At 40.7% G+C, this 27,738-nt stretch overlaps 1 long non-coding RNA gene across 1 annotated transcript in view; it reads left to right on the forward strand.

Annotated features, from left to right (window-relative positions):
• LOC110143657 (uncharacterized) overlaps positions 1 to 27,031 on the forward strand; it is a 91,828-nt gene extending 64,797 nt beyond the window's left edge. The window contains exons 2-3 of the long non-coding RNA XR_002315647.2: positions 24,340 to 24,427; positions 26,933 to 27,031. This is a non-coding gene — a long non-coding RNA (uncharacterized lncRNA). The remainder of the gene's footprint in view (positions 1 to 24,339; positions 24,428 to 26,932) is intronic.
• Positions 27,032 to 27,738: the final 707 nt, after the last annotated feature.

Consider the following 27,738-nt stretch of genomic DNA (forward strand, 5'->3'; position numbering starts at 1 on the left):
AGTATTCCTTCAGACTAGAGAGGCAGAAGGTGCTGATATCTCAAGACTGTTTTGTTTGTTTTTAATCTACTGCTGCTTAAAGAAACATCCCCAAACCTGGTGACTTAAAACAACAATAACATTTATTTTGCTCATGAATTGGCAGTTTGGCCATGGTTGGGTGCGAACAGTGTCTTGTTCTCTCCACTCTGCTGGGGCAGCTGGAATCCTCTCATGGTTTGTTCACTCACATGCCTGGCTGCCTGCTGGGGCCTTGGCTGGGTCTTCCAGCCAGCACACCTACACCTCTTCCTGTGGCCTGGGCTGCTTCTTCACCACGTGGAGTTTCCATGGGTGAGCATCGTGGGAGGGAGAGCCAGGCAGAGCTATGTCACCTTTCCTAACCTAGCCTGGGAAGTCCTGCTGTGTCACTTTAACTGCATTCTTATTCATTAGACGCGAGTCACCAAGTGTGATAATTCTTTAGGGCTGTCATAACAAAGGACCACAGGGTGGGAGTCTTAAACAACAGAAATTTATTGCTCATAGTTCTGGAAGCTTGAAGTCCAAGATCAAGGTGTCACCAGGGTAGGTTTCTTCCAAGGACTCTCTTCTTGGTTTGTAGATGACTGTCTTCTCCCTGTGTCTTCACATCGTCTTCTGTGTCTTCTTCCTGCACCTTCACATGGTCTTCTGTGTGTGTGTGTCCTGATCTCCACTTCTTAGAAGAGCACCAATCAGACTGGATAAGGTCCCAGTCTAATGGTCTTATTTTATTTATCTCTTCAAGGGTGCTATCTACACCACAACTGGGTAAGTGTCAGGGGGTTTGGCAGGCCCCATAGTTGACAAGGCTGTTAGCTTTACCTCTGCCCAGTGTCCTCAAGAGGTTGTGGAATCTCCAAGAACACTTGGATCATGGCTTTCAAAAGAAAGCCCAGAGATTTGAGCAGCATGGAAGCACTGCTTGTCTTCAAAAAGGACACAGGTTTAAACAGTCACTTCAGCAAGACTTTAGGATTTTATTTGGAGTTTGGGTATGAATCTAGGGAGTGGAAGGACTCAGAATCACTCAGATTCAATTTCCCATCAACATGGCGCCCAAGGGCTTAAGGGTTGGATTTTATTTGACATGAAGTAACATGATATTCAGAGTACATCATGAGAAACGCTGGGCTGGAAGAAGCACAAGCTGGAATCAAGATTGCCAGGAGAAATGTCAATAACCTCAGATATGCAGATGACACCACCCTTATGGCAGAAAGTGAAGAGGAACTAAAAAGCCTCTTGATGAAAACTAAGATCATGGCATCTGGTCCCATCACTTCATGGGAAATAGATGGGGAGACAGTGGAAACAGTGTCAGACTTTATTTTTTCGGGCTCCAAAATCACTGCAGATGGTGATTGCAGCCATGAAATTAAAAGACGCTTACTCCTTGGAAGGAAAGTTATGACCAACCTAGATAGCATATTAAAAAGCAGAGACATTACTTTGCCAGCAAAGGTCTGTCTGGTCAAGGCTATGGTTTTTCCAGTGGTCATGTATGGATGTGAGAGTTGGACTGTGAGGAAAACTGAGTGCTGCAAAACTGATGGCTTTGAACTGTGGTGTTGGAGAAGACTCTTGAGAGTCCCTTGGACTGCAAGGAGATCCAACCAGTCCATCCTAAAGGAGATCAGTCCTGGGTGTTCATTGGAAGGACTGATGCTGAGGCTAATTCCAATACTTTGGCCACCTGATGTGAGGAGTTGACTCATTGGAAAAGACCCTGATGCTGGGAAGGATTGGGGGCAGGAGGAGAAGGGGAAGACAGAGGATGAGATGGCTGGATGGCATCACTGACTGGATGGGCATGAATTTGAGTGAACTCTGGGAGTTGGTGATGGACAGAGAGGCCTGGCGTGCTGCGATTCATGGGGTCGCAAAGAGTTGGATACTTCTGAGCGACTGAACTGAACTGAACACGATATTTCTTCTAATGGGGCTGTGAAGAAAGATTCATACCCATTCCTTGGCGTTAGGCACATATAGGTTACAGTGGCATATGAGTTATGTAAGCTTTTCACTTTAGGTGAAAGTGTGCTGTCTGCTCTCCCTCCATTCAACAGGAAACAGTATGGTAGAGAGGGTTCTCAACTCAACCATCTCCATTCTGATGTGTGATTTCAGATGCCTGCTGTGGCAACTGGCGTGATCAGCAGCTGCCATAGGTGTGGTTAAAAAAGTAGTTAAAATGGCATGTTTTGAGTCAGGGGAGATGGTTTGGGAAGTGGAGGATGCTTGAGGGAGTTGCCTCTGGGGAAGACCACTGTGTCCTCCACCCTCCCAAGTGGGTCTCCAGCAGGGCCCTGCAGTGTGCTTGCACCAACAGAGCAAGAACAGGTTTGGTTCAGAAGCAAAGGAGGGCTTTATTCTTCCATTTAAAGATGGAGGACTGTGAGCTGGCACTCTAGGGCACACATTCTCCTCCGCAGGCTGTGGGTGGGGCTGCTTTAAAGGGTTCTCTCAGTGGGGTGGGGAGGGGGCGGAGTTCTCTTGAGGTGGGCCCAGCTGTGCCACTCCTGCTCTGGTTTGTAGTCCCGGGTGCAGCATCTCTGCACACAGCCCGGTGCTGCCGCCATGTTGGTTTAAGGTATTGAGTGCAGCCGTTTAGCACTAGGAACTCAGGTCTGAAGTGCTGGGTCCAGGCCTCTGCATACAGGCCCCCATGAGCAAGTGAAACCAGACTAAGGCCAAAGAAAAAAGTAAAAAAAAAAAAAAAAAAGGTTAGACTTTATTTTTTTGCCCAGGTTCTGTTTTTATTCTGCAGGAATTGATAGTGGGCTTTGCTGGTGACAGATCCCTGCACTATCTTTCTCCTCATTCTTGAGGGGCGCTAAGGGGCGAAGGTCCACTTTCTGCTGCTTTGTGGTGTCCTAATAGCCCCGGGTAGAGGAGCAGAGCTTCCCTCCAGCTGCCTTTAAATGTGTTTGATTGTCACCAGGCCTGAGCCCTGAGTGGCCACTGCTTGAAGCTTTATAGGTTCTGACCTTTGGAGACAAAGTATGGCAGACAGTTTAGGATGCATGGCCCAGATATTAGCAAGAGAACAGTGGTCATTATGGGGGCCCGGGAAAGGTAAAAATCAAGTGATGCTAGGGAGGGCTGTTCTACCACACTCCAGATTTGTTTGGTCAAACTATGCTGAATAGTTTGAAGGTGAAGCTGCTCTCATTTGTCACCATGGAAGTTACCTTTTTTATGGTGATAGTGTTATATATGGTTCCCTGACCAAGGTCACTAGCACCCAATGAGTACAGTGATTCCTGAAGTTAGTGGTCCTTTCCCATTTCAGTTTGGGCATGATATATATATATCCAACTGTCAGTGAAGTTCCGTCCTTTCTGAAAATCCCTGGTCACACTTTTGTTATTGTTTGGAAGAGAAGCTTCAGGTCAGAGAGAAGTTTACATGAGTAGTCAAGGGGGTCCATGGCCCCAGTTTGTCTTCCTGGAGGCCTCTTCACTTGAGTGTGATTTTCCCATAGAGTAACCCCCCACAACTTCAGAGCAGAATGAGTGGTCAGGATCACCAAGTGAGGTCTATTGCATTGAAGAGTCAGTTGGTCTTATGGGATGCTGGTTTTCCAGGTTTTTTGGTTCACTCAGTCTCCTGACCAGTAGGAGTAGACAGCCAATGGGTGTGAGCAGCACCTGGTTACCATATCCCATAAGGGTTTCTCATGGAATATGAAATATGGAAACCATATTCCTGGTTTCTCCTACCTAGAAACCAGTGTTTCTTTTGTTCCATTTCTTTTATTCATGGTGCAGATGGTGTGTTGTTCCATTTCAACAGGGCTAAGATGTTCATTCTCTCATCAGGCTTGGGAATGGGTCTACCATACATAAATTCAGATGCAACACTTATCTTTAACATATCTCTTGGAGGTAACCTCATGTGAAACAGGGCAATTGGGAGTAACTTAATTCAATATTCTTGAGTCTCCTGGTATATCTGGGCTAAGATTCATTTTAAGGTCTAATTGAATCTCTCTACTTTCCCTGATTATTGGGGTCTTGGGGACGAATGTAAGGTTCAGGGTACTTGTATCCCTTCTGTCATTTGAGACATGAATGCTGTGCTGTTCTCTCTTTGTCTGAATCCTGGGAGCCCAAACCTGGGCATTATCTCTTTTAGTAATACTTTAGCCACTTTGGCTGCCATTTCAGTTCTCACAAGGTGATGCTTCTACCCACCCTGCAAACATGTCCACTAGCACCAAGAGATATCTGAAGCTGCCCAATGCTCTCAGTGTCGCAGTGAAATTGATCTGTCTGTCTTCCCCAGGATAGGTCCATCTGGTCTGAATGGACCTTATCTGGGGGTTTCTGTGGAGGGGGTCTAGTGCTGGGGTTGTTCATGGTGAAGGTTGGTATGTATCAACTATCTAATTATACTTTCATGCCAGGAGTTACCATGACCTCAACTAACCAATTATATGGGACTTCCCACTTACAGTGAGTTCCTTGATGAACCTCCTTAATGGCTTGATATCTGGTGGTTTGGGGAAAGAAATATTGCCTTTGTTAATTAACTAGCCACACATGGCCTCCTAGATCTCTACTGAAGCCCATTTCTGGACTTGGTTTAAATCTATTTTTGTATAGACTGGAGAGTAATTGGATGGATCTGGCCTGTTAGGTATGAGGGATAATTGCCAAGTCCCCGATTCAATGGTGGCCCTTTTGGCAGTTTTGTCCACTTTGGTGTTGCCCTTTTATTAGTTCTGCATTCCCTTTATGATGACCCCTACACTGAATCACTGCTATTTTTCTTGGACACTGAACTGCTTCTAGGAGTCTCAATACCCTCCCTTAGCAGGGTTGTAGTACCTGCTACTGCCCACAGGCAAGGAGGACATCTTTGGTGGGTTGATCTAATTGTTTAGAGAAATAAGCAATGAGCTAAGCAAAGGGTCCTAGTTTTTGAGGGGCCAAAGATGATTCCTCTTCTCTCATGAATGTAAAGGTCAAAGGGTTTAACTTAAATCTGAGATGGCAGATTTAGGGCAAGGGCCTCCTTCTAACAGTAATTGCTTTTTATTTATTTATTTATTTCATTTATTTTTATTAGTTGGAGGCTAACTACTTTACAATATTGTAGTGGGTTTTGTCATACATTGACATGAATCAGCCATGGATTTACATGTATTCCCCATCCCAATCCCCCCTCCCACCTCCCTCTCTACCCAATCCCTCTGAGTCTTCCCAGTGCACCAGGCCTGAGCACTTGTCTCATGCATCCAACCTGGGCTGGTGATCTGTTTCACTATAGATAATATACATGTTTTGATGCTGTTCTTTCGAAACATCCTACCCTCGCCTTCACCCACAGAGTCCAAAAGTCTGTTCAGTAATCTGTGTCTTTTTCTGTTTTGCATATAGGGTTATCACTACCATCTTTCTAAATTCTATATATATGTGTTAGTATGCTGTAATGTTCCTTAACTTTCTGGCTTACTTCACTCTGTATAATAGGCTCCAGTTTCATCCATCTCATTAGAACTGATTCAAATGAATTCTTTTTAATGGCTGAGTAATATTCCATGGTGTATATGTACCACAGCTTCCTTATCCATTCATCTGCTGATGGGCATCTAGGTTGCTTCCATGTCCTGGCTATTATAAACAGTGCTGCGATGAATATTGGGGTGCACATGTCTCTTTCAGATCTGGTTTCCTTGCTGTGTATGCCCAGAAGTGGTATTGCTGGGTCATATGGCAGTTCTATTTCCAGTTTTTTAAGAAATCTCCACACTGTTCTCCATAGTGGCTGTACTAGTTTGCATTCCCACCAACAGTGTAAGAGGGTTCCCTTTTCTCCACACCCTCTCCAGCATTTATTGCTTGTAGACTTTTGGATAGCAGCCATCCTGACTGGCATGTAATGGTATCTCATTGTGGTTTTGATTTGCATTTCTCTGATGATGAGTGATGTTGAGCATCTTTTCATGTGTTTGTTAGCCATCTGTAAGCCTTCTTTGGAGAAATGTCTGTTTAGTTCTTTGGCCCATTTTTTGATTGGGTCATTTATTTTTCTGGAATTGAGTTTCAGGAGTTGCTTGTATATTTTTGAGATTAGTCCTTTGTCTGTTGCTTCATTTGCTATTATTTTCTCCCAATCTGAGGGCTGTCTTTTCACTTTGCTTATGATTTCCTTTGTTGTGCAAAAGCTTTTAAGTTTCATTAGGTCCCATTTGTTTATTTTTGCTTTTATTTCCAATATTCTGGGAGCTGGGTCATAGAGGATCCTGCTGTGATTTATGTCGGAGAGTGTTTGCCTATGTTCTCCTCTAGGAGTTTTATAGTTTCTGGTCTTACATTTAGATCTTTAATCCATTTTGAGTTTATTTTTGTGTATGGTGTTAGAAAGTGTTCTAGTTTCCTTCTTTTACAGGTGGTTGACCAGTTTTCCCAGCACCACTTGTTAAAGAGGTTGTCTTTTTTCCATTGTATATCCTTGCCTCCTTTGTTGAAGATAAGGTGTCCATAGGTTTGTGGATTTATCTCTGGGCTTTCTATTCTGTTCCATTGATCTATATTTCTGTCTTTGTGCCATTACCATACTGTCTTGATGACTGTGGCTTTGTAGTAGAGCCTGAAGTCAGGCAGGTTGATTCCTCCAGTTCCATTCTTTTTTCTCAAGATTACTGTGGCTATTCAAGGTTTTCTGTATTTCCATACAAATTGAGAAATTATTTGTTAAAAAAATCATACACCATGACCAAGTGGGCTTTATCCCAGGAATGAAAGGATTCTTTAGTATCCACAAATCAATCAATGTAATACACCACATTAACAAATTGAAAGATAAAACCATATGATTATCTCAATAGATGCAGAAAAGCCTTTGACAAAATTCAACACCCATTTATGATTAAAACTCTCCAGAAAGCAGGAATAGAAGGAACATACCTCAACATAATAAAAGCTATATATGACAAACCCACAGCAAGCATTACCCTCAATGGTGAAAAATTGAAAGCATTTCCCCTGAAATCAGGAACAAGACAAGGGTGCCCACTCTCACCACTACTATTCAACATAGTTTTGGAAGTTTTGGCCACAGCAATCATAGCAGAAAATGAAGTAAAAGGAATCCAGATAGGAAAAGAAGAAGTGAAACTCTCGCTGTTTGCAGATAACATGATCCTCTACATAGAAAACCCTAAAGACTCTACCAGAAAATTACTAGAGCTAATCAACGAATATAGTAAAGTTGCAGGGTATAAAATTAACACACAGAAATCCCTTGCATTCCTATACACTAACAATGAGAAAACAGAAAGAGAAATTAAGGAAACAATACCATTCACCATTGCAACAAAAAGAATAAAATACTTATGAATATATCTACCTAAAGAAACAAAAGACCTATACATAGAAAACTATAAAACACTGATGAAAAAAATCAAAGAGGACACAAACAGATGGAGAAATATACCATGTTCATGGATTGGAAGAATCAATATTGTCAAAATGGCTATTCTACCCAAAGCAATCTATAGATTCAATGCAATCTCTATCAAGCTACCAACGGTATTTTTCACGGAACCAGTAATTGCTTTTTGAGTTCTTGAGAGATTCTGAATTCCATTCAAAAGGATCAACACCCTTTCCTTTCAACATCTCATATAGAGGCCTAGCTATTAGACCATAGTTAGGGACTTGGATGAGGCAAAACCCAGCCACCCCCAGGAAAACACCTCCAAGCTGTCCTCTAGTCTTAGGAGGGGAAAGGCTGCAAATGACTGCTTTCCTTTCCTTGAGTAGGCATCTCTGACCTTCTTTGAGAATGAAGCCTAGGTAGGTCACCCTAGTTTGTGGTATTTGAGCCTTTTTTCTTGGACACCTTGTATCCTTTATCAGGGGGTGAGTATGGGGGAGTCCCCATTGCCATCTTGAATTGAAGTGTCATGAGCCGTGCTTCTGTGGGTTTCAGGAGCAGCCATTGACACCAGGAACTCTGGTCTGAAGTGCTGAGTACAAGCCCTCTGCATGCAGTACCCTATGAGCAACTGCACACACACACACAAACACACATACATACATGCACACACACACAGATTAGACTATTACATGGATTTTGTTTTTATTCCTTTGGGAATCGTTAATGGGCTTTGCCGGTGACACCTGGAGAAAGGTACCCATGCCTCCCTCTACCCTGCCTACAAGTGTCTTTTCGCACAGAACTTGTTATGTTTTCACTTCCCTTTTTATGTTTCTTCAAATGCCACCAATGAAAGATTCAATTATGTTGACATATTCCCCTGGAAGGCTTGAGGGGTAATCAGTTGGTTCATTAGTTTTGTAACAGGACATTTTGGTTGAATCTGGGACTCTAGTATGAAGAGGCCTTGATTTGTTCTGGGGTGAGATGGCTGAGCTATTTGCCCTTATATAGTTGGGAACACAGTGGCTCCCTGGGAGGAAAGAGGTAGGAACTCCAGCTTAATCTCTTGGAGGCTCAGAGTTTAAAATTTGCCCCATGGCCTTTAGTGACCTCAGCATGGTCAGATTGCAGAGGGTCATGAGGCACCAGAGAAAGAATTCTCTGTGGGTGTAAAGGAGAATCAAACAGATGGGCTATCTTTTTCACCAAAGGTGAGACATGAAAGGGGTATCATTCTGGGTCTGTTGGAAAGACTGACTCAGCATCATTCCTGGCACTTACAACAGGTGCAAACACAATCCACAATCCATAATCTTCCATCTATCCTTCTTTCAGCCTCAAATAAACTTCAAGACTCTGGCACCAGAAAGGACAAACTGGCCAAGCAAATGCCTATTCATTGCCTACACTTTCCTCATCACAACAGTCTCCTTAGAGCAAAAAATTAATAAATTCAACTACATAAAAATTCATATGCCTTTATGGAAGCAAATTCTACAAAGTCAGAGATAACAATAAAATGGTACACACTATTTACAACACATAAAACAGACTAAAAAGTAATTTCTGTATTTTATAAAAAGCTCATACAAATCAATAAGAATAAATATGAGCAAATCAACCAAGAAATGGGCAAAGGATATGAAAGACAGTTCACATAAAAACAAATGCAAATAGCCATAAATGTATAAAGAGATTTTCAACTTTCTCCTAATTAAAAACATGCAAATCTAAACAACGAGATGCCATTTTTCATGTATCAGATGGGCAAAAATCTAAAAAGTTTGGTAATACCCAGTGTTGTTGAGTGAATAAAGGAACAGACTCATTCATAGTCAGTGAGTATATTACTGAATGTTATGTTTTATTTTTTTATTTTTTTTAATTTTTTTTCCATTTATTTTTATTAGTTGGAGGCTAATTACTTTACATCATTACAGTAGTTTTTGTTATACATTGAAATGAATTAGCCATGGATTTACATGTATTCCCCATCCCAGTCCCCCCTCCCACCTCCCTCTCCACCCGATCCCTCTGGGTCTTCTCAGTGCACCAGGCCTGAGCACTTATCTCATGCATCCAACCTGGGCTGGTGATCTGTTTCACCCTAGATAATATACATGTTTCAATGCTGTTCTCTTGAAACATCCCACCCTCGCCTTCTCCCACAGAGTCCAAAAGTCTGTTCTATACATCTGAGTCTCTTTTTTTGTTTTGCATATAGGGTTATTATTACCCTCTTTCTAAAGTCCATATATATGTGTTAGTATACTGTAATGGTCTTTATCTTTCTGGCTTACTTCGCTCTGTATAATAGGCTCCAGTTTCATCCATCTCATTAGAACTGATTCAAATGAATTCTTTTTAATGGCTGAGTAATATTCCATGGTGTATATGTACCACAGCTTCCTCATCCATTCATTTGCTGATGGGCATCTGGGTTGCTTCCATGTCCTGGCTATTATAAACAGTGCTGCGATGAACATTGGGGTGCACGTGTCTCTTTCAGTTTAGTTGGGCATTTGCACAATATCAGTGGTAATTGTAAACATATATACCCTTTGATCCATGGGTAAGGGTTCAATCCACATATACATTCACAAAATATACCAGATTATAGCTACAAAAATATTCCTTGCAACATTGTTTGTAAAAGGGGAATTGGAAAGGGAGATAAATAGGATTGGTTATTCCAGTTATGGCATGTTCATATGACAGAATATTATGCAGCCATTAAAAAGGATGTGCTAAATCATTTCCAATCTATTAGAAAAGCAAAGTATATAACAATATGCACAAAATGGTCTTATTTGTGTGAATATAAAAGAATATATATGCTAATTAATGCATGAAACATTTCTAAAAAGATTCACACAAAAATTTTTGAGAGTGGGATAGTCAGGAGTGAGAGAAAGCAATTTTACTTTTTTTCATATACTTCTATTATATTCATGTTTTTAAAGACATGGTTTGCATGTCTTGGTTTTATTTTTTTGAAAAGGTTTGCAGAAATCTCCCTGGAGTGTAATATTCTATTTACAGGTCTGTGTTCCATATGAGTATAAACTTACTGGATAGGGTGGGCCCAGCAGAGGGTGTCTCTGTGTGGGACAGATGCAATGTGGTAATGCCAGACTGATCTATGACGTCACACGAGATGCTGGTGGTAGGCTCTGGGAAGCTGAGGTCTTCTGTGAACAAAGTAGAGCAGAAACAGTGAAATATCTGAGTTAGTGTTGAAATTCCTCTGTACTTACAGACTGGTGGGAGATAGGAAAACTTGGATCATAGGAATATATATATATATACACACATATATATATATATGCTTTCTCTCCAGCCCCCTAACTTCTGGTTAGTTCCAGTTAAAGTTTTAGGTCAGATGGCATTTGTAGAAGTTAAATGTGCCATCCATTACTGAATGAAAAGAGGATTTTGTAGATGTCAGCTCTTGAGCATAATACCCCAAGCATGGAAGAACATTCCTTTGACTTTGAATACATCCTGTGATATTTTTCCCAAGTAGGAGTGCTGGTCCATTCAGGGACAAAATAGAAGTCTGGTAATTGTAAGCAATTCTGCATAAGAATGGAATGAAGATACATGGCATCAGACCACTCTTTCCTGCAGTGAGTATCAGGAGGAAAAGTGTAACCCATCATGTCAGGGATCCACATCTTTCAGTCTTACAGCCAAAGAGTGTGGCCAAAGAATGAATGTAAAAATTTCAAATGAAATAAAAATTTTTACTTCCAAGTCTCGTTCACTATGGCAGTAATACACAACTTGTGACAGTTCTTGAACTTAAACAGGCATCAGAATTACCAGAGAACATTTGATAAAAATTGCTGGACCCTCTCCCCAGAGTATCTGATTCAGTAGGCCTGAGAATTTGCATTTCTAGCAAGTTCCGAAGTGATGTTATTAGTCCTAGGACCACAGTTTGAGAACCACTGGTTTAAAGGACTCTTCATCAGTTTTTTCCTCTCCCATCAACAACCCTTACGTTCCTTAGCTGTTCTCAGGATTTCTCTCTGAAACTTACCTAAATAGGGTGTGGGAGGGAGGCTCAAGGGGGGGGGAGGTATATGTATGCCTATGGCTGATCCATTCTGATGTGTGGCAGAAACCAACACAATATTGTAATTATCCTTCGATTAAAAATAAATAAATTTAAAAAACTCACCTAAAAGCCCATCTAAACCTAAACCTTTATCATCCCTGAACCTTGTACCTCTTCTCCTCTTTCCATTTTTCCTGTCATGTGCATGTGCCAAAGAACACATCTGGCCTCCCTGAAAGGGTGAGGAGAAAAACAAACTGAACAGGCAAATCCAGACCCCACTTTTACAGACAGGGCATGCACTGTGAACACTCATGTGCTCATTTTCAGCTTCTCCTCAGACAAATGGACAGTCATCTTCTATCAGGGGCTGCATACCCACAGTATGCAGCAGTGGGTAGCTTTGGTCTCTGAATCTGTCCTGAGGCTGCCTAAGCGTGGCGCCCACAGAGGGTCCTTGTGGCCTTATTCCCAGAAGGGAAATTTTGGCAAGAGTAGAGAAAAGCCATCCAGAATGTTTGTTTTTAGAAGTTTACTCAGGGGGGCCTGGCTCCCTGCAGAATCCTCTCTGTTGTCTTTCCTGCTTCTCGTTCTCTCACCTCATTCTTCTCATCTCTCTGGGATTTCTCTTCTGCCTCCTCAGCTGGGGCTGAGGGCTGCCAGGGGGCTGCCTTCTAGGTGTCAGGCCACACTGGCAGGGATTATCCCAGAGGGGACAGGGGCTCCTGCGTAGATGGAAGTTGGATAATTCTTTTGTTGCAAGATAATAAGATCTTTCTTCTATCCATTTTCCTGGTAGGAAGGAAAGAAGGAAGGAAGGAGAGAAGGGAAGAAGTGAGGGAAGAAAAGAAGGAAGGAGGGAGAGAAAGAATCCAGTTTAGAGTTTATTTAGGAAATATGATCTAACAAACCCTATTCAAATTGCCATCTTTCCACCTCCTCTGAGTGACATTAATCTCCGATGTAGATACAGTTCTTGTGCAAATCCATAAGTACTTTTCTAGAAAGAGGGGAGACTCAAACCTGCAGCTAAAAGTGTGGTCTCTTAGAGCAGTGCTTCCTAAATATAGAGTGTATAGGAATCCCTCCCTATACCTTTGTTCTTGGTAAAATGCAGATGCTAGTTTAGGAGGTTCTGGGTGGGGTGTGAGGCTCTGCATTTCTAACCAACTCCTAGGGGATGCTGATGCTGCTGGTCTGTCGACAGCACAATGTAGCAAGGTTGTGGGTGCTTAAAATTAGAAGCAACCTTAGAGGTAAACTTTAACCCAGTCTTTTAACAAATAGGACACCTGGAGCCCTGAGTGGGTGTATGAATTCCCCAAGGCCACACAGCTGGTTAGTGGCAGAACCAGGGTCCCCAGTTCAGCACTCTTTCTACTTCCCCAGGAAGGAAGCAAGGCAGAAATATGAAACAAGTGCCAGGCATGCTAGAAAGTAAACACTTAAAAGAAGTATCTGGACCTGGGGAAGCCAATATCCAAGTCCGCTTTGCCAGTGATCCCCAAGTTGGGACCTTGGGCTGGGACCCTCTTCACTAAGGAGCTGGTTGCTACTGACCAGTCACCTAACAGTCACAGATTTGAGAAAAGCAAAACTGCTGGTGTTTTCCTGAGTCTTGGTTGGACCTGGTAATTTATTGTGGTTGTCAAGTTAGGATCTTAAGTGCCTTTATGGTCCATCAGGGACCTCCTGGGGAGACAAAATTGCCTGGAATGATGGGGCTGTGCTAGGAAAGCTACAATTCTCACCAGGGCAAACCCTTGGGAGAAAATCTTAAGAAGAACTGAATGGTATACTAGAAACCCAGTGGATGTTTGATTCCTGAGAGGCTTTGTACCTCCTGAGCCCTTTCATTTTCATATTGCTCCTCTTCATTGTTTTGAAAATTGTCCAAGACACCTGGGAATCCCAGAATTGGAAATAAAATTTCCCAGGAGGGAAAACATTTGTTCTGTAGTGTTGATCAGGCCAAACCACTGTGGCGAGCTGGGTTACCACCAGAAGGAACCCTAGATTGGATGTTTGAAAACCTACACTTCAGACCTGATTCTACTACTCATCAGCCCTTGAGAGGATTGCTAGGAAAATGGTACAATTCATTCATTCATTCACTCATTCATTTATTTATTCAGTCAATCCACAAACATTTATTGAGAACCAACTCATATGCCAAAATTAACACACACACACACACACACACACACACACACACACACACACACAAATCCTCTAGCTCTCAAGAGATTCATAGTCTAATATGGGAGATGGGTAAACCAAGAATTAGTTATAACTATGAGAGGTGCAGGAAGCATGGTGTTTGGAGAATAAAGGAGAAATAGTGACATCAGACTGGTTGGTGGGTGAAGGCTTCCTGGAAGAGGTGATAGTTGAATTGGGTCTTGAGAGAAGAGTGGAAAGGATGGGGTCATAGGAAGAAACTTCTAGGCAGAAAGATTGCAAGTTTTTATGTGCAGTTGGATCACAGGGTTCGTGGTGGTGTGCTGTGGATGGAGCCAGGTCATGAAGACCTTGTGTACTAAGCTGAGGCCCAGGTTAAATTAGATAAAGCTATGAAGAGAAACTTCATGTGATTAATTAATAATAATTATTACAATCATAATTACATACATTAAACCTATTGCTATTATTTAATTCTTACAGGAAATCTATGAGAGGTAGGTATTGATATTGTAACTATTGTATGGATATGAAATCTGAGGCTCAGGGAGGGAATGTAACTCAAAGCCATGCAGCTGGATGTGTGATACAGAGTGCTTGCTCTGAGCCTCATCGGATCCAATGCACCCTTTCATAACAAATATTTTTAACCTTCCTTTATCATTATGAAATGAAGTTCAAACATAATATTCATTCAAAAGCATCTTTTAAAAATTATTTAATTGAAGGATAATTGCTTTACAACATTGTGTTGTTTTCTACCATATGTCAAAATGAATCAGCCAGAGGTATACATCTCACATCCCACCCCATCCCTCTCCTTTAGGTTGTTACAGAGCCCTGGTTTGAGTTGCCTGAGCCATACAGCAAAGTGCCATTGGTTATCTATTTTACATATGGTAGTGTATACGTTTCCATGTTACTCTCTCCATCCGTCCCACTCTCTCTTTCCTCTTCCACCCCCGTGTCCATAAGTCTGTTCTCTGTGTCTGCGTCTCCACTGCTGCCTTGCAATAGGTTCATCAGTACTATCTTTCTAGATTCCATATGTATGCATTAACATGCAATATTTGATTTTCTCTTTCTCACTTACTTCACTCTGTGTAATAGGCTCTAGTTCATCGCCTCATTAGAACTGACTCATACGTGGTCTGTTTTATGGCTGAGTAACATAGTGTTCATTTAGATACATAATTTTTAAAATAATATAATGCCCACCTGTAATATAAACAAAAATAAAGATAATTTATAATTAAATAATACACATTTCAATGTGGAAATGCTCTAACCTGAGGATTATAGAAGCATTATATAGTAGTTGATGGTGGTATTATATGTAGCATCACCTTGAGCGCAACAGCTATGGATGCAGACTGCTATCTTTGTGTTGAAGGAATGAAGTAAATACTGTGAGTTGTGATGATGAGAGGGAACTGATATCCTGTAATGGCGAAACATCCTCGGTAAAGTGCTCACCGACAAAGTGAAGTGATCTCTCGAAGACTGGTGTCAGAACTGGGATATGCACCCTGATCAACTAATTCCAGAGTCTGAGCAAATAATCCCTACATGGGGATGATTGCTTCATCATGGAGGTTATTTCATGTCTCAGGGGTATCCAGGGTGGCTGGGAGGGGCCTGAAGAGACCCTTGGGAGACACGCTTTGGTGCTGCTGAGCCCAGGGTTCCTAGTGGAACTTGGGATGACAAGTTGGGCTGCCTTGCCACTTTGACCTTTGCCACTGTTTTCCCAGTGGTTGGGCTCTCTTCAGTTCTGGGTTATTCACTGAGAAGTTTTCCCAGTTCTTCAGTCGAGACTTCCTTGTCTTTTAACTAAGCTATAGCAGGACTCTAACCTCATCTAGCAACAGATGGAATGTGTAACACTTCCCATTGGACTGAAACTTGAGAACAAGAGACTATTCAGTGATTTTTATAAGTGTTTGCCAAACCCCTATTTTTGTTGTTGTCATTGTTATATATCATTGTTGACAAACCATGCCAAACCTTAGCGGCCTAAGACAACAATAATTGAGTATTTTTCAAGGTGTTATGGGAGGTTATTCTGCTTCACATGATGTTGGCTAGGGCACTCAGATACCAGTAAGTCATAAGGGACTGTTTATCCTTTTATGTGAGCCCTTCTACATGGCTTCTTGGGCCCTCTCACAGCATGACTGCTAGATTCCTAAAAGGTCTCTAAGCGGCCAAGGTAGAAGCTGTAGGTCCTTTTAAAGGCACACTTCAGGGGTTACACAATCTCATTTCAGCTGTGTTATTGTGGTCAAAACAAGTCATGGGGCTAGTCCAGTTTTAAGGGGAAGCTAATGAGAGTCCATTTTTTTTTCCATTTATTTTTATTAGTTGGAGGCTAATTACTTTACAACATTGCAGTGGTTTTTGTCATACATTGAAATGAATTAGCCATGGATTTACATGTATTCCCCATCCCGGTCCCCCCTCCCACCTCCCTCTCCACCCCATCCCTCTGGGTCTTCCCAGTGCACCAGGCCTGAGCACTTGTCTCATGCATCCAACCTGGGCTGGTGATCTGTTTCACCCTAGATATACATGTTTCGATGCTGTTCTCTTGAAACATCCCACCCTTGCCTTCTCCCACAGAGTCCACAAGTCTGTTCTATACATCTGAGTCTCTTTTTCTTTTTTTGCATATAGGGAGCGAAGTAAGCCAGAAAGATAAAGACCATTACAGTATACCAACACATATATATGGAATTTAGAGAGTCCATTTTTTTTGATGATAAATTGCAGAGAATTTATGGCCATCTTTACTCTTGCCTGGAAAATCCCATGGACTGAGGATCCTGGTAGGCTACAGTCCATGGGGTCGCAAAGAGTTGGACATGACTGAGCGACTTCACTTCACTTACTCCAAAACCTACTGTGTTCAGGGTGCAGTGCTAGGTTCTTGGAGTTATTAATGGTGAGCAAAATCAGACATAATCTTTGCTCTCCTGAGTTTGTAGTCTAGTAGCAGGAGAAAGAAATCAAATAACCATACACACACTTGCATAAATCAAAGGGCTATGTACGGATGTATCTGATGCTGTAAGAGCATAAAAACAGAGAACAAAGTCATAACTAAGAAAGTCAGAGAAGACTTATATGATAAATTAATACTCAAGCTGAGATCTGAAGAATCAATGAAGGTATAAAAATTGTTTCTATGCCTAGCATATGGTAACTCCTCAGCTAATACTTGCTGAATGAATGAGTGAGGGACATGTGCAAAGTCTCTGTGTCAGGAAAATCAATGCAGCTATAGAATGGAGAAGATGGAAGGTGTGGTATGAGAGAAGGCCTGAGGATAGACTGTTGTAGACCCTTGAAGCTGTGTTGAGGACTTGGGTCTTCAGCTTCAGAGTAATGGATTTTCAGCCAGGGCAAGTTGGCCTAATAAGGGCTTTGGGCTTTGAGAAGGTCATATTGACTGTAATATGGAGAATCAAATGGTTTGGAGGGGTAGGTGGTAAGTGGGAGGGGCAGAGAAGAGGGATAAAGGGAGGATGGTTAGGATGTAGAGTTAGAGAAAGCTGAGGAGCTCTGTCAAGACTGTGGGAAGAAAATGATTCTGAACTGATGGCCAGTTCCTCTTCCATCAGCTCCTATTGCCCTGGGAGCCTATGGTAGGCTCCATGGGAACATATAGGTAGTCTGGACCAACCAAAAAACTCTGAGCTCTGGAAAGCAGCTTGTGGTAGACTCAGAGAGTCACAGAAGAGGCAAACACAACTTGTTTCCACCCCCAGAGCTGCAGGTCAGGTTGGGGTGCTGCCATTTCTCACCTCAGGCTCCAAAGGAGGAGTATTGATTTCTGCAGCTGAGACTGTAATTGGGCATTTGCTTTCACTTGCAAGTCTCTCCTCTTATGCTGCTTTTACTCTGGGGGTAGTGAACCCATGGGTGTGGCGATCGATAGCTGTGAACAGGATGAGGTAGAAGAGAGCAGGGTTCTTTACTCAAGTGCATGCTCTTCCAAGGTGGTGCATGAGTCACTGTCAACTCCCTGAGATACAGGAGCCACAGAAACAAGGGCCACACATCTAGGATTTTCCATCAGTGACATGGTGAGAGTATTGCTTCTAACTGTTTTGCTGTGGAAAATTTCAAATTTGTTAAAAAAAAAAAGAACAGTATCATGAAGCCAGCCATCAGGTACATCAGCTCATAGCCTGTCTCCCCTGTATCACTTGGAAGCAATCCTTGGCAGCATTTAACTCCATCTATAAATATCTTATATTTTTTAAAAAAAAATAAGGACTCTTTAAAAAATAAGTTTAGAAATATTAGCAGTTAGAAATATCATATTTGAAATTATAAATTATAATGCATTACGGTGACAGACATCATCAAATAATTGATGTTTGTGCAGTTTTCCATGTTTTACTTTAAAAGTTTCTGTTGTTTAATTTGTTCACTTGAATCAGAATCCAAATAAAATTTACACATTGTCATTGATTATTATGCCTTTTAGGTCCCTTGTAATCTATAAGCTTTTCCCTCTATTCTCTTTAAAAAATTTTTTCTTACAAACACTTGGTAGAAGAAAATGAGTGGGTGTCATGTAGAGTTTCTCCCACCTTGATCTTACTGATGACATCTCTGTGGTGGCATTTAACAGATTCCTTGTCCCTTATGCCTACTGTAAATTAGTAGTTGGATGTTGGATTTTGATTGCATTGATAATCAGTTTTTTGGGGACTGTGGCTTCATTGGTGGTGCTCTGTTCTTCTGTCAGTGTCTCTCTGTCAGATTGTCTCTCTGCAGTATGAGTAGTCATTGATCATTGCTCAGATCCTTTAATTTGTATTGAAAAATGGCATGGACTAATTCCATATTTCATCTTTTTTTTATTAGCTAGAATACCTCTCTGCAGAGAACATTTCCCTTGTTAACTGTTTGATTATGCTGGGGCATAGTTCTTAGAGAAAAGTATAATTTTTTTTTCATTTATTTTTATTAGTTGTAGGCTAATTACTTTACAATATTGTAGTTGTTTTTGCCATACATTAACATGAATCAGCCATGGATTTACATATGTTCCCCATCTGATCCCCCCTTCCACCTCCTCCCCATCCCATCCCTCTGGATCTTCCCAGTGCATGAGACAAGTGCTCAGGGCTGGTGCACTGGGAAGAAAAGTATAATTAATACTCAATTATTTTCCTTTATTTACCAGTTTTCTAAATAATATGTTGGTACCACAGCAACCGCTATGGGTGATTAACGAGTATTTTAAAGATCATAAATTTAAATATATTAGATGTGATTTGTTGGTTAGAGGCTCAAATTATTCCATCTTGGCTGATGGGAGTCTCTTCAAGTTGGCCCTTAAATCTTTTTGGTATAATCATCATAATCTTTGATAGCTTCTTTGCTTTCTGGTATGACAGATTTTCCAGGCTCATTTTGTACATTTCCTGCCGCAGACATGAAATCTGTCATTTCTCCAAGGAGCCTTGATTTCTTTTTGTGAGAAATGGTGTTTAGAGATAACAATCTAGGCACAAGAAGTGCTCAGTGCTTCTGGGTTGTTTTTAGGCCTTTTCTGTGGCTAGAATGAGGAAATATGTATCATACTGATACATATCATACAGATAGTTTTTATTCAAATTCAGCATTACAGGGCTTTTACTCACTACCATCTATCTTCCACCTGTCTTTCCTTTCTCCCATATTGAAAATCTTGATTTTCTATATTAATACAAAATTATTCTTTTGACTCATCTCACAATAATCTTGAAATTACAATACCAACACTAGCACCATCAATACAATTACTAAAAACAACTCCCCCCCCACCCCGTTTCCTTTGTCCTTAGGATATATCCTAGTGAAGATGTGCAGTCAATTAACAGTGCTTTGAATAGTTCTTTCTGTGATCATACCAACAAATTGTTACATATTTAAATATCTTTGCTTCATTTACCTTGAATTTTGTACTTTTTACAACAAGATATATTGTCCTTGAAAGTCCCAGACACCTATTTCCTTCCTTCTTGCTATAAGTAACAACTTAAAAATTTTATGATTTATCTTTGTATTACATAGATATTGATACAGAGACACTAATGTTTCATGTGTCCAAGTTGTACTTGCATGTCTCCTTTCTCAGATTAATTGTATTAATATACATTAATGTGTATGATTACACATTATTTATCACTTTTTAAGCTTCATAATATGTCCTGAATCACAAAAAACTGGGTTCAGATCCCACCTATGCCTCCTACATGAACTTGGGCATGTATCTTAAGCAGTCTGAGCCTCATTTTTCTCATCTGTAAAATCAGAGCAATAATTCAGGAGTGTCTGACACTTTTGTGAATCCATGGACTGTAGCCCTCCAGGCTTCTCTGTCTATGGAATTTTCCAGGCAAGAATACTGGAGTGGGTTGCCATTTCCTCCTCCAGGGGATCTTCCCTACCCAGGGATTGAACTCAGGTCTCACACATTGCTGCCAGAGTCTTTACCGACTGAGCCACCAGGGAAGCGAGAACAATAATACTCACCTTCCAGTTGCTGTGAAAGTTACATATGTATGCAAGTATCAGTGCAGCATGTGACACATACAGTAAGTGCTCGTGGAGTACTTCTAGTGGTTTTAGAGATGTTATATTTAGCAGTTCTTACACACCACCCATTTCCCGAGATCGTGTCATTCCCCATCAGTATCCCACAGTAAAACTTAAAAAGGGTGGATGGGCAATTTGAGAGTCACTGAATAAAGATTCAAGGAATTAGAATGTTAATACTGGCAAGAGCCCTGAGAGAGCTCAGCCTCTATCCTGCTTCTTTTTCAGAGGGATAGATCTAGAGACCTTGAGAGATCAAATGATTTGCCTAAGGCTACAAACCAGAATGGTAAAAGTCTTCTGGTGATGCCCAGCCCAATTCTTTTTCAACGTAACTTTTCTCTAAAACAAAGTTCATCTTTTGCAGTTGGTACAAGTTTCTCCACACATTCCTGCATTCTCTCTGTAAAAGGAGAAACCGGGTGAGGGATGGGTCAGGGAAACTATGCCTTGAAGAGTTTCTTCCCTCCCTTGGTATGTAAACATAGTAACAGGACTGGGCTGATTCCTATCGCAGAGCAGGGGCTCATGAATACATCCAGTTGGGGATTGTGGTAATGATAAGGAAGTTCAAGGAACAGTCCTTTATCCTCAGGAGGCTTTAAAGCAATTAAAACAACTTTAAGTTCACTTAAAAACCAAACATGGGCTGTAAAAATGTGTGTCAGGGCTTAAAACAAGAATGCGTTTTAATAGCATTGTCTTATTTTCATTACCTCAACCTTTGGGGATTATAACTGTTATTACTTCTGTTATGTATACATGGAAACTAAGATTTAAGTAGTTTTTGTGACTTGCCCAAAGTTACACAGCTAATGAGCAGAAAAACTGGGTTTGGATTCAGGTCTGTAACTCCCACCCCCAGGCTCTTCATCAGATGCTCACAAGGTGTTGATGCATTTCCACTCTAATCTGTTTCTGAGTTCATTTGTTTGGGGACAAAGAAAGATGAAACAGAAGGGATATATTGTGGAACAATTTGAAGGCACTTGATATTTAATTAATTAGCTCAGCCATTCATTCATTCATCTCTGTTTCTTCACTGTCTTAAGTGTTTGGACTCTAAGGCCAGACTGCCTGGTTTTGAATCCTGCCTCTACCACTTACTAGCTAAGCGGGTGACTTACCTTCTCTGTGCCTCAGTTTTTTCATCAATATACTGGGAATAACAGTGCCTACATTATGAGTTGTTGAATTCATTTGTAAAAGCATTTAGAACTACTGCTGCATACTAAGAACCTTATAATCATCCTGATGTTGCTCCTGCTGCCAAGAGACGTGTTTGGTGATCTGTGTTTAAAAAATCAGGAGTCCTGGGATCTGGTTTAGCTGTGCTCCCAAGATCCATGTGACCACGGGTAGATATTTGTCACCTGAGAACCTCAATTTTTTTACCTGCAAAAGGAAAGGCGTTGACTCTATGATCTCTCAAGTCTTTCTACCTTCAAGTTTCAAGTTCTGAGGGGTCCTCCCTCTCTTTTCATCACAAATATGGGAACCCATCTTAATAGCATAGTCTTTATAGCTGGAAGCTCATTTTAAAAAATGATCCTTTTTCACTCTTAACAGATCAGGAAAGAGAGGCTGATGCTTTTTCTTTTTTTCCTAGTCTTTTCTTTTCCTTTTTAAAAATTGAAGTATAGTTGCTGTTGACTGTATTCCCTGTGTTGTACAATATAGCCTTGTAGCTTATCTTATACCTAATAGTTTATACCTCTTACTCCCCAACCTGTATGCTGGCCCTCCGCTGCCTCCCTCTCCCCCTGATAACCATTAGCTTGTTCTCTGTATCTGTGAATCTGCTTCTTTTTTGTTATTTTCACTAGTTTGTTGTATTTTTTAGATTCCACATGTAAGTGATATCATACGATATTTGTCTTTGTCTGTCTGACTTACTGCACTTCACATAATGCCCTTGAAATCCATCCATGTTGCTGCACGTGGTAAAATTTCATTCTTTTCTATGGCTGAATAGAAGGAAAGGAAGCTTGTACCGTTTCTACATATATTTCTCTAAGTGTGATCCTTAGACAATCCGCTTTAGAATCACCTGGGTTGCTGTTAGAAATACAGATGCCTGGGCTTCAACATATCCACTGAGGCAGAACTTCTGGAGGTGGAGCCTGGATAATTGCCTGTTTAGTAAGGATTCCAAGTGACTCCTATGGCAACTGATGTTTGAGAACTACTGAAGAAGGGGAGAGATGAAAAAGAGTGCCAACTTTGCATGAGATAAACTATAGTAGGGTTCTCAAACTTGAATGTGCACTTAGGTTAGTTGAGGATCTGATTTAAAAGTGCAGATTCAGATTCAGGAAGAATGAAGTGGGGTTAAAGAGTCTGCATTTCTTACAAACTTCCAGGTGAGGCTGAAGCTGCTGGTGCATAGACCAATTTTAGAGGCTAGACTTCCTAGCTCCATTCATGAGTTGTGTGACTTAGGAAAAGTACCTAAATTCTCTCAGCCCCAGATTCTTTATAAAGGGGGGAGAAAGAAGTGCTTACATCAGAAGTTTGTTAGCTGATTTACATAAATTATATATATATATATGTATATAGCTGCTTATCACAGCACCAAGCATATCAGCAGTTATAAAAGGTATATCTCTAGCTCTATCTGTATATCTATGTATCTGAATACTATAATAACAAAAGTTCCATTGATTTAGACTCTTTAGGGAATGAGATGCCTGAGACGTGCATTTTAAACAGATCTGTAGGTAACCCTTATATCCAAGAAAGTTGATAACCCCTTTGTCTGTGTCAAGGAAAGAAAAATCTCTAACTTAATTCTGAGCTCTCCAAATCCCACAGGCATTGGTTTGAAAATGTTTTATTTAGGAAGCCATGTGGTAAAGTTTTCAATAGAACTGTTGCTCCCCAAACAGCACAAGTAATGAGAGTTTTTTGAGTTAACTTTCATTGCTTTCTGATCAAATGTACATTGGAAGACTCCTGCTTCTCCTTAGGATGTCAGAAATGGACACAACTCATCAAATGCATGAATGGGACAATCTAACTCTTACTAGATAGGTATGGATGACAGGAGATAAATGGGAAGGGGTGCTGGGGATGGAATGCCAAATCATAGGCTCAGAGCTCTTGACGGTGACCAAAGTTCCTCTGGGAGAGAGATCCATTTACACAGCAAACCATTTCCCTTTGCACATGGAGCCTCTGGCTGTATCCTGACCTGGATTTAGAATCTGAAGTTTTCATTTATTGAGTTTGGGAAATGCAATTCAACAAATCTTTATTGAGCATCCATCATGCCAGGAGCTGTGCTAGGTGCAAGGACACAACACTGGTAAGACAGTTAACATCCCTGTGAGGGTAAGTGGCAGGACATAAGTATATAATGAAACAAATGAATAAATATGACCATTTTAGATTCCAATGAGGGCTCTGAAGGAAATAAGCAGAGAAATATAAAAGAGACAGAGAGAGACTGTTGTTTGAAAAAGTTAGGAAAGACTTAAAGAGGTGGTAATTTATTAAGGCTCATAGCATGAGCATGAATTGGCCCCTCAAAGAGGAGAGGAAGAACATTCCAGGAAGAAGGAACAGTATGTGTGAAGACTGTAAAGAAGTCAAAGAACTTGGCTTGTTGGAATAGCTGGAAAAAAAACATGGTTAGGGAATGTATGTGTGTGTGTGTGTGTGTGTGTGTGTGTGTGTGTGTGTGTGTATGTGTGTGTCTGTGGTGGAGAAGTGGCCCCAAATGAGACTGAGGAGATGACTAAGAAGAATAGATAATATTTTTTGAGGACTTTTGTGTGCCAGGCCCTGTTCTAAGTGCTTTACCTGTAATAATTCCTTGATGCCCATAACAGGAACACTTTTCATGTTCATTTCATAGATGGTGAAACTGAGGCACAGAATAATTAATTAGGGTCAAAGTCAAGCAGGACCTAATCTACTGACAGTTTGCAGTGTCTGTTCCCTGAAAAATGTGAGATCAGAAAGTCTAATTTGGGGACCATTGCTCTCATGCCTTGTTTTTTCTAGGCACCTCTCCTCACCCTTTAATTATTACCTTCTCACTCTCTGTTTTTATCTTCCCATTCCCACCCCCCACCTAGTTACACAGAATATTAGAAAGGAGAAGTTGAAAGCCTGGAAACTGTGGAAGTGGGGATTCTTCTACTTTTGGACTACCAAGCATAACGAGTTAAGTGTTATTAATAATTTTTCTCTTCACTTATAATGATATAAAATAAATATTCATTAAGTGCAGTGTTGCACAGTGGATAGGGTTAGGAAATGGGTGGAACAGATTTGAATGTCAGCTCCCTTATTCATTATATATCCTGGGGCCTAAAAACCTATCAGTAATAAGAAACATCATTAAGGTAATAAAGATGGGTCACAGAAAATGTACTACATTAAAAATATACATCCATTATGAGATTATCTTTATTCCAGAGATGTTAAAATCAAGGAAATAGGGTGGGACAGTGGGGGTGATTTCTCCAAACTTCAGATGTTTTATCTACAAAGTGGGTGCAAGGACCCCTACCTTGCTGGGTTATTGTGGACAGGTATAGATTTGTGAGCACAGGCATACTGAATATGTTCTCAAGGTACAAGAGAAGAAGGAAAAGAAATGTGAAAAGTTCAGCTTTGATTAATGAATTCTGAATTTTGCAATGACACATCAAGAAAGAAGCTATTTTAATTTCAAAATGCATGCAGGCTTTTAAATTTTGTTTTGCCACGTGTAGTTATTTTTATGTTGAATATAGTTGAGGAAGTGCACTGTCATCTTTCCTGTGACCAAGTCTTTTGAAAGTCTTATCTGAACCCAGCTAGGGGTAGTGAATGAAATAATGCATAGTGAGTGATCAGCACAGTGCCCAGCACATAGCAAGGGCTTTGCATGTGCAGTTTTTTCATCATTATTCCTCCACATTAGACAGTGGGTTCTCCACTAGGGTGTCATGAAGAACCATGACTGGGGTGACCATAAAATTGTCACCCAAACTGAGACAATTTTGAGAGTGCAGAAAAGTACCATTATTCAGTTCAGCTCAGTCAGGTCGCTCAGTCGTGTCCGACTCTTTGCGACCCCATGAACCGCAGCACGCCAGGCCTCCCTGTCCATCACCAACTCCTGGAGTTCACCCAAACCCATGTCCACTGAGTCGGTGATGCCATCCAACCATCTCATTCTGTTGTCCCCTTCTCCTGCCCTCAATTTTTCCTAGCATCAGGGTCTTTTCAAATGAGTCAGCTATTCGCATCAGGTGGCCAAATTATTGGAGTTAATTAAATAGTAATGGGTATAAACTGAAACTATCCCTGGTAAACCAGGATGTATGGTTTCTGTAGCCACAAAGCTCAGATGCTATTTTCCAGAAATTTACTGGCTACTGGAGAGATATTAACAAATTCATTGCCCTACATTTCATGAGGTTCAAAGTCTATCTACCTACATGGACCTACATGGACAATAATCTTCCTACATAAGAATTCTTTTTTGTTTTTTAACTGACATCAAAGTTTCACATATTGGAAGATTTTGGTTTGTGCATGTAGTTTTATAGTAAAATTTTTCTTTGCAGAAACTTTAGCAAGCCATGGGTATACCATTCTGTATGATGTAACAAATTCTTTCCCATCTAGGGAGAAAAGACTTTCATTCTAAATTACAATGTCACAAGGAGAAGAAAGTCAATTAATTTCAGACTCTGATAACCTGGGATTTGTACTAACTTGGGCAAAAGCTGGGACTTGTCTTTTCTTTTGCTTTAGCTGTTGGTAAATGAATTTCTCAAAACTTATTTTTCTTTCATGTGCATGAAGTAGAAGCCTGGATGTGAGGTTTAGATGGAGTTAAAATTACAATGATGATACTAGCTGATGTATTTTGAGTGCTTACTATGTCTCAAGTACTGGGTTAAGCTTTTCATGTGTATTGATTTATCTTAATTCTCACCTCAGCCCTATGAAGTTGGTACATGAAGAAATTGAGGCTTTGAGAGGTTTGCTTAATTTTGTACAGTTAGGAAAATGATGGAACCATGAAACAAATTACTATTCTCTACCATATCTCAAGAAAACTAAAATATTTTACCTACATTTAATTTATATGAGAGGTTATCCAGGGAATGCTGAAGAAATAAAACATTGCGTCTCAAAATTTATCTTCACCATGAAGCCCACAGCACCTTGTAGATATAACATATAATTATAAATGTTCATTTTTGCCTTTGCTCTAGACTTTGAGCACCTTGTAATTATATGCAAATCTGTAGATATGGAAATCTCTCAATTTCCTCATGTACCAGCTTTATATATTTGGTGTCTAGCACATTGCCTGGAACTCATACTAGTGCTCATTACTTTGTTTACTGGATGATATGTATTATTGAATATTTACTGTAGGCCCTGTGTCCGCCTGCAATGTGGGAGACCTGGGTTTAATCCCTGGGTTGGGAAGATTTCTTGAAGAAGTGTATAGCTACCCACTCCAGTATTCTGGCCTGGAGAATTCCATGGATTGTATTGTCCATGGGGTCACAAATAGTCAGACACGACTAAGCAATTTTCACTTCACTGTGTATGTCAGACTCTGCTAAGTGTGGGGATAAGCAGTGAAGAAGATCTGCCTGGCTCTTGTTTGAATCAAGCTTGTTAGCCCACACCCCTAATGTATCATTGTTCAATGAATAGTCACAGGAAGAAGAAATTGAGCCACAAACCTTGAAGAGTCTTAAATTCTAACGTGCCTCAGAGTCCCAGGCAAGATAGAGCCCTCAGTTGAGGATAAGTGGGAAAGGTGAGCTATTGACTAGATGGATAAGAGTAATGTAATTTTTTTTTCTGACTCCAGGGTATATACAAATCATCTGAGGTACATGTGGAAAATGCTGATTCCAGGCACTGCTTTTAGAAGATGTGATTTAGAGAGTCTGGAGGACACAAGATAGTTTATTCATTTACTCAACATATATTTCTTGAGATCCTACTATGTGCCAGTCACTGTCTTGGACCCTGGGGTTCAGCAGTTAATAGGATGGATATGTTCTTACCTGTAAGGAGCTAACATCTCAGTGTAATCTTTATCAGAGAAGATAAAGGTGAATAAATAAGGCCATTCCCAATTGGGAAGAATACTATGAAGTAGACAATGGGTTGAAGACCGGACTGCAGGAAGGGTAACGGGTTAGTTTATGCTTAGGGGTCAGAGGAGGCCTCTGTGAAGGACTACATTAGAGTTGATTCTTGAAGCATGAGAATGAACCAGATATGCACAAAACTGGGAAAGGAGGTTCTAGGTAAAGGTTCTGTGGGATTACCATGTTCAAGGAACAAAAAGGAGACCAATATTGGACTAATGAACTACAAGATGAGGTCAGAGAGTCAGGCAGGAGCCAGATTATATAACACCTTGTAGGCCATGATGGTGAGTTTGGATTTTATCCTAAGAGCAGTGTGAAGCTTTAGAAAGTACTAAAGCAGCAGAAAGCTGTCATCCT

This window comes from Odocoileus virginianus, chromosome 3 (genome assembly GCF_023699985.2).
Source record: "Odocoileus virginianus isolate 20LAN1187 ecotype Illinois chromosome 3, Ovbor_1.2, whole genome shotgun sequence".
Classification (NCBI taxonomy): Eukaryota; Metazoa; Chordata; class Mammalia; order Artiodactyla; family Cervidae; genus Odocoileus; species Odocoileus virginianus.